We start from the raw sequence: 6,134 nt of genomic DNA, 5'->3' as shown, positions 1-6,134 counted from the left end.
TTCGCTTGTCAGGACTGAGAAATAAAAATAAGCCCTAGGCCCTACAACGAACTGAACGGACTCCCTCTTGGCTGACAGGACCGCAGAGAAGCCTTGAAAGCTGTTTCTGGCTGTGACAGGATAGGTGGTCGGACATGCCCCCTTAAAACCCCTCCCTCACTAACTGCCATTATGAGGCAGAACAGCAGAGGGAATTGGAAGTTGGATAAAAGGCAGAATGAGTAAAAGCAGAAACAGAAGCAAGGTGATGGGGTGGGAGAGCAAGAAGCAAGATAAAAGGCAGAAGTTGAGTAGCCAAAACAAAAAGTAAGATTAAAAAAAGCAAGCAAGCCTGGGCGCGGTGGCTCACACCTGTAATCCCAGCATTTCGGGAGGCCAAGGCGGGCAGATCGCCTGAGGTCAGAAGTTTGAGACCAGCCTGGCCAACATGGAGATACCTGGTCTCTAGCAAAAATACAAAAAGTTAGCTGTGCCTTGTGGTGCACTCCTGTACTCCCAGCTACTCAGGAGGCTGAGACAGGAGCATTGCTTGAACCTGGGAGGCGGAGGTTGCAGTGAGCCAAGATTGCACTACTGCACTCCAGACTGGGCAACAGAGAGAGACTCTGTCTCAAAACAAACAAGCAAACAAACAAAAAAAACCCAGCAAGGACCCCCATTGCTGGCAAGATCCAAAGCAGTAAAGGGGCAGCTCCTCAGAGATAGACATGTGCATTAGAGAAAAAAAGTATCCTTAACCTGATATGGTTACCATATTACCATATGATAATCAGCTCATTAAAACTTATGTATATGGAGTACATATCATGCACGTACTTAAAATTGTGGGATGGAGGCAACGTGCAAGCACATGAGGGCCAAAGTAACTAAGCAACCCACCTATCAATCTAAAGGCAAACACTGGCTAAAGAGTAGGCATCTTTGTGAAGAGAAGAATAAAAACCACACACAAAAAGACCCAAAGTACACCAAACTAATACTGATCTCATCTCCCAGAGGTCAGCCCACTCTCCCCACTCTGAGAGCGTTACTGTGCTTAATAAACTTTTGCTTTGCTTTGCTGCTTTGTGTGTGTCATGTACAATTCTTTGTTTGGGACACCAAGAGCCTGGAACTGCATGGCACCATCTGGTTAAGAATTAGGATTTTTTTTTTCCTAAGGGTTACCTTAGGAAAGACTTGCTTCACTACTGTTATCAACCAACAGCCTGACACTTTCCCTCCCTTTTGTGGTTTTGACAAAGCAAGCAAGCAGCATTCCCTCCTGATAAGAGACCACCCACCTAGGAATGATTCTGGCCAGACTACAGAGGATGTGCAGTGAGGGTTTTCATGCCCTCTGCTTCAGCTTTTGACGTCAGAGGGCCACAAACTCAACTCTCAGATGATTGCTAATGCCACCATTTTATGAACATGGGCCCCATGGAGAGGCACAAAGCTCAATTGCACATCTGCGTTATTTTTCCTCTTATAAATATTCATATTGGAATATTATTTGGTACTGCTCCCGTGAAAGATACATTTGCAGAATGTACTCAAATTAGAAGCATTATATAAACACTATAATGTAGCAATGGCGCATCCAGTTCTCTACACTATAGAAATATCTGTGGTGTAGACATTTCCACAATGACCAAAGATATGTGCGCAAGAATGTTGACTGCAGCATTCTTTGTAATCCCAAAACCATGAAAGCAACCTCATCTCAAAAATGTTTTTTGTTTTGTTTTGAGATGGAGTCATACTCTGTTGCTCAGTCCAGAGTGTAGCGATCTCAGCTCACTGCAGCCTCCACCTTCCAAGTTCAAACAATTCTCCTGCCTCAGCCTCCCGAGTAGCTGGGATTACAGGTGCACGCCACCACACCTGGCTAACAAAAACATTTTGAAAAGAGTTAAATAAATCATGCACAAACAGAGGAAAAATACTGTTTTCAAAAATGATGGAGAGGATCACTATGATGATGACTGATTCCACTGGTCACATTATTGATAGAACAATCAGTAAATCCAGTAACATCCTGCAGATACTACTGGACTCCTATTACTAAAATATGAAAAAATGGAGGCACGTAAATTACTTGTTTAAGCGTATAACGGACTGAATTAGAATTTTATCACACCACAAGTGGGTTCCTAGGTCTCTGTTTCAGGATTCTTGAGTTACACAGGTATAAACCTGCCATTTCAGAAGATACCCTGTTAAGAATCTGGTCGGGGAGGTGGGCTGGTCCTTGACATGGATCAGTCATAAATTAGTGGTTTGGTACTCCGGGAAGATAAAATCTTCCCCGTTTGTCTAGTGATTGACAATGTGCGCATGCTTTAAAAGTTGCAGTAAGCGTCCCTGGGTGGGCTCGAACCACCAACCTTTCGGTTAACAGCCGAACGCGCTAACCGATTGCGCCACAGAGACAAGTGCTTTGGAGCCCACTAGGCGATACAGGAAGGGCGCACTCACTAAACTTCCTCCTTCCTTTCTATTCTCAGCGCCTGCCAGGCAGGACTACTGAGCAAGGCCTTAGAAAACCAGAGAGATTAGAGCGGTGAGTCGCGCTGGTCACGTTGGACACCTGCGCGTTAAGAGATTTTGGAGCCAGACGGAGAGCCGAATGGCCTTCGCCTGCCCTGCCCCTCTCCTTCTTCAGAAGCCCCCAGAAACTCCCCGGTCGGCGACCCAGCCCGAGCCGCCTGGGGTCCCAAGGGAAGCTGAACGCCCGGTGGGCGCCCGGGTTGGTTCTTCCCATTCTTCGAGCCGCCTTCACCCAGTGAGGGAGCCTGTGCCCACCCCGCCCAGTCGCTTTCGGGGCCGCTGCGGAGCTTTCGCTGCCATCTTCAGATCCTGTGTTCCGCAAGGGGGCTCCACCAGGGCAGGGATGGTGGCGAGGGTCGCTCGTGGGTCCCCTCGCGGGGAGCAGGGTCTCGCACTCACCAGGGCGCCCGACTAGGACTTGTCGAATGAATCCATCGTCGGCTTTAGCTTTTAGTCCTTTGAAGAGCCCTTAGAGTGGAAATCAAGAGATTTTTTCCTTGGGGAAGTTCATTTTACAAAGCGTTGATTTCTCGGCACCCCCCGGGGCGGGCAACTGGCAGGGCCTCCGGTGCACCTTCTGCGCGGTGGAGCCGCGGAGACTCAGCTGGGCGGTGGTCTGGTCCTGGGGCCGTAGGGCGGGAGCCGGGGAAGGGAAAAGCAAAAGCTGGGAAAGAAGCCGGGAAGCGGCGGACCAGACATCCAGACCTCCTGAAATGTTCGTGCAGAGGCACAGGCGGGATCTTCTGGAAGTGAGAAATGTTTTAGTTTGTTTATTTATTGTAGCAGAATGGGGAAATGGAGAGAGAACCTGAAAGAGCACCAAGCTCGAGGACCTGTTGCTCCCCAAGAATAACACCTTCCGGAACTAAACAGAAAACTAGGCGTCTGGGAACCCTGAAATCCTTGGAGGAGTAGCATCATCATGACCCTCTGTGTTCCTTTTGGCAAAGGACTTGCTTCCATTGTTTGTTTGTTCAATTGTCTGTTTGCTAAATAAATAAAACCCTTTTCATATATCTTTAAAATTATGTTGGCTCCATTATTTTATGATTACAAATAATGCTGCAGGTATCATTCTTGTACACTTCTCATTGCCCACTGGTATATTTCTATAGGGTGGAGGCCTGGAGAGCAGTTGTTCCAGGGTAGTGTTTACACAGCTTTTATTTCATTCCATTTTCTTTCCTTCGTTGCTTTATTAGCGATAACCCTTTTCTTATTTCAGTGGCTGCTTCAGTGTTTCTGGGATACATCTTTAATTTCTCACAGTCTGCTTTCAAGTGTCATTATACTTCCTTTTCTGGCCTTTATCCTAGTGTTATATATTTTTACTTTATGCATTATAAGCTTTGTGATTCCTTATTATTACTTTTATTTATGTCAAATATTTTTAAAAGATTTAAATTATAAGAAAATGTGTAGTACATGCTTTCTAAATGCCATTTCCAATATTGGTTTCGTTGTATAGGCCCACATTTTATTTGGTATCCTTTTGCTTCTGCCTGGAGGACTCTTAAGATTTCTTGTAGTGTGGGTTGGTGAATTCTTTTAGCTTTTGTATGTTTTTCACTGTCCTTATTTCACACTTTTGAAATTTTATTTTTGCATAGAATTGTAGGTTAACTTTTTTTCTCAAGGTATTTTAAAAACGTTGCCATTACTGAAGCATTGTCATTATAGTATCTTTCTTTCCTGTGTTTGTAAAAATGGCATAAAGCCGGTTTCTTGTGCTGGTTATATAATTTTCAGAATGTGTATTTAAATTAAAATACTAATTTTTACTAAAAAACTAAAAATATTAATCATGAATGTCCTAGATTCATCTTAAGTTCCACCAACAGTGCACTTAAAATGTGCCCAACCTGAGGGTCAAACCTACCTGCTGACGTGTAATCTGTGTTTGTGAGACATTCTCGACAGCATTTGCTTTCCCCAGCCGAGTGATTTTCCTCGCATCTGAACGTCTTCAGTGCAAAAGGAAACGTTTTTCTTTGCAAAAATACTTGAAATTATTCTTACTTCAAGTAGGTGCATTTAAAACAAACTTCTCAGTTGCATCCCTGGAATCCATCAAAAGCCTGGGAGCGACAATCAAGTCCTTCAGGATCAAGAGCTAAACAGGGGAGGACAAAGCGTGGCTTTTTCACTAGGAGTCAAGCCAAAGTCAACTGATTTGGTCTCCAGTGGAGACCAGAACTCGGTTCACCAGCGACCTGAGGACCCAGCCCAGAGGAGGCAGACTTTCTCTTCGTGGTGCCTTCAGATAGGAAATCTCCTAGGATTTCTTTCTTTCCCTTTGATCTACTTCCACCTCTCCCTTTCTATTTCTTCAAGACATTTTTCGGATCCCTATTGCAAAGGACCTAAGGGGCCAGTGCCCTTCCCTACCGGTCCCTCCCTGGCTGGGTATCTTTGCCCACGCTTACCCGGAACGTTACTGCCCGCCAGAGACAGCGAGAGGACCAAGGAGGGCGGCGAGTGCGGTGGGAACCACAGAGTCACCACGCACCTGCGCCTCGTGGGCTCCTAGCAAATTGAATAAATGCCTCCTGGAGCTGCTCTGCAGGTCACAGGGAAGGGGAGGGTGGCTGCCAACCTGGCAGGAGAAGCTTCAAGAAGCCTCGGGAGGACCTGGCCCTGCCCGTGGGCCTTGAAGACACGCCTGGCCAGGCTGATTTTGACGGGTAGGCCCAAAGGAAAGGTTCAAGGGCGGCCCAAACCCCGACCCGGAGATTAAGACTCTTAAATGCCTGACGGGTTTGAGACTCCTCATTAGAATCGATCCCGCCTGTATCAGGAGACTCCTTTGCCAAAATTCAGAGACCAAGAAAGAGAAAGATTAGGCAGATCAAAGTCTGTAATTAACCAACCAGGAAACAGAATTTTTCTGACAAATTGTATGTGTGCTGGGAGAAAAAGACTACCTCAAGGATTTTTTTTTTTTTTTTTTTTTTTTTTTTTTTTTTTTTTTGGCTTGAGTGTAGGGAGGAATGGAGTTGCCACTAACAATGGTGCGTTGAAACGGCAGGTGCATCAGGGTGTAGACGTCAAGGAATTAAAAATATTTTACCCCAAAATACATTTCTTTGACATATTTTGAGATGTCTGTTTAGAAAGCCAGCTGCAGAAGTAGCCCTTCAAAGTTGTCTTTTGTTGGGGAGATTTGCATCTGTAGGGAATCTGCATTGATGCAGCCAAGTCTTTCTTTGCCCAGATCTAGGAAAGATGAACTGAGAGTCTGACACCTGTAAAGGTCTGAAAGAAACTTTTAGGGTTTATTCTCTCTGAGAGCTGCTACCTGTAAGGTTTCATTTACATATTAAGACCAACTTTGCTAGCCAAGCCTCCTCTTCTTTCCCTCCCATAACCTGTCTTTCCCACAATAAATGGATATACATCTGACTCTGATGGTACCTAGTTTTGGCCATGCTTTGAACCCTCATTCATTCTGTTACCTCGAGATGGTATATAAGCTTCTGCATCCCACTGTGGGTAGGGTAGGGTAATCACTCTGTGACTCTCCCCATGTACATGTTAGTACATTGTATGCCTTTTCTCCAATTAATCTGCCTTTTGTGACTTGATTTTGGAGTGAAACTTCA

General features: G+C 45.3%; 1 long non-coding RNA gene and 1 other non-coding gene across 2 annotated transcripts; one reads left to right on the top strand and one right to left on the bottom strand.

Annotated features, from left to right (window-relative positions):
- Positions 1–2,341: 2,341 nt before the first annotated feature.
- Positions 2,342–2,415, bottom strand: TRNAN-GUU. Its single transcript has one exon. It is a non-coding gene; the product is annotated as a tRNA-Asn (tRNA).
- A 19-nt stretch (positions 2,416–2,434) lies between these two features.
- LOC115899164 lies at positions 2,435–3,560 on the top strand. The gene is made up of 2 exons (XR_004058851.1): positions 2,435–2,545; positions 3,319–3,560. It is a non-coding gene; the product is annotated as an uncharacterized LOC115899164 (long non-coding RNA).
- Positions 3,561–6,134: the final 2,574 nt, after the last annotated feature.

This window comes from Rhinopithecus roxellana, chromosome 8 (assembly GCF_007565055.1).
Source record: "Rhinopithecus roxellana isolate Shanxi Qingling chromosome 8, ASM756505v1, whole genome shotgun sequence".
NCBI classification, from domain to species: domain Eukaryota; kingdom Metazoa; phylum Chordata; class Mammalia; order Primates; family Cercopithecidae; genus Rhinopithecus; species Rhinopithecus roxellana.
This window is presented reverse-complemented; position numbering and strand designations above follow the sequence as displayed.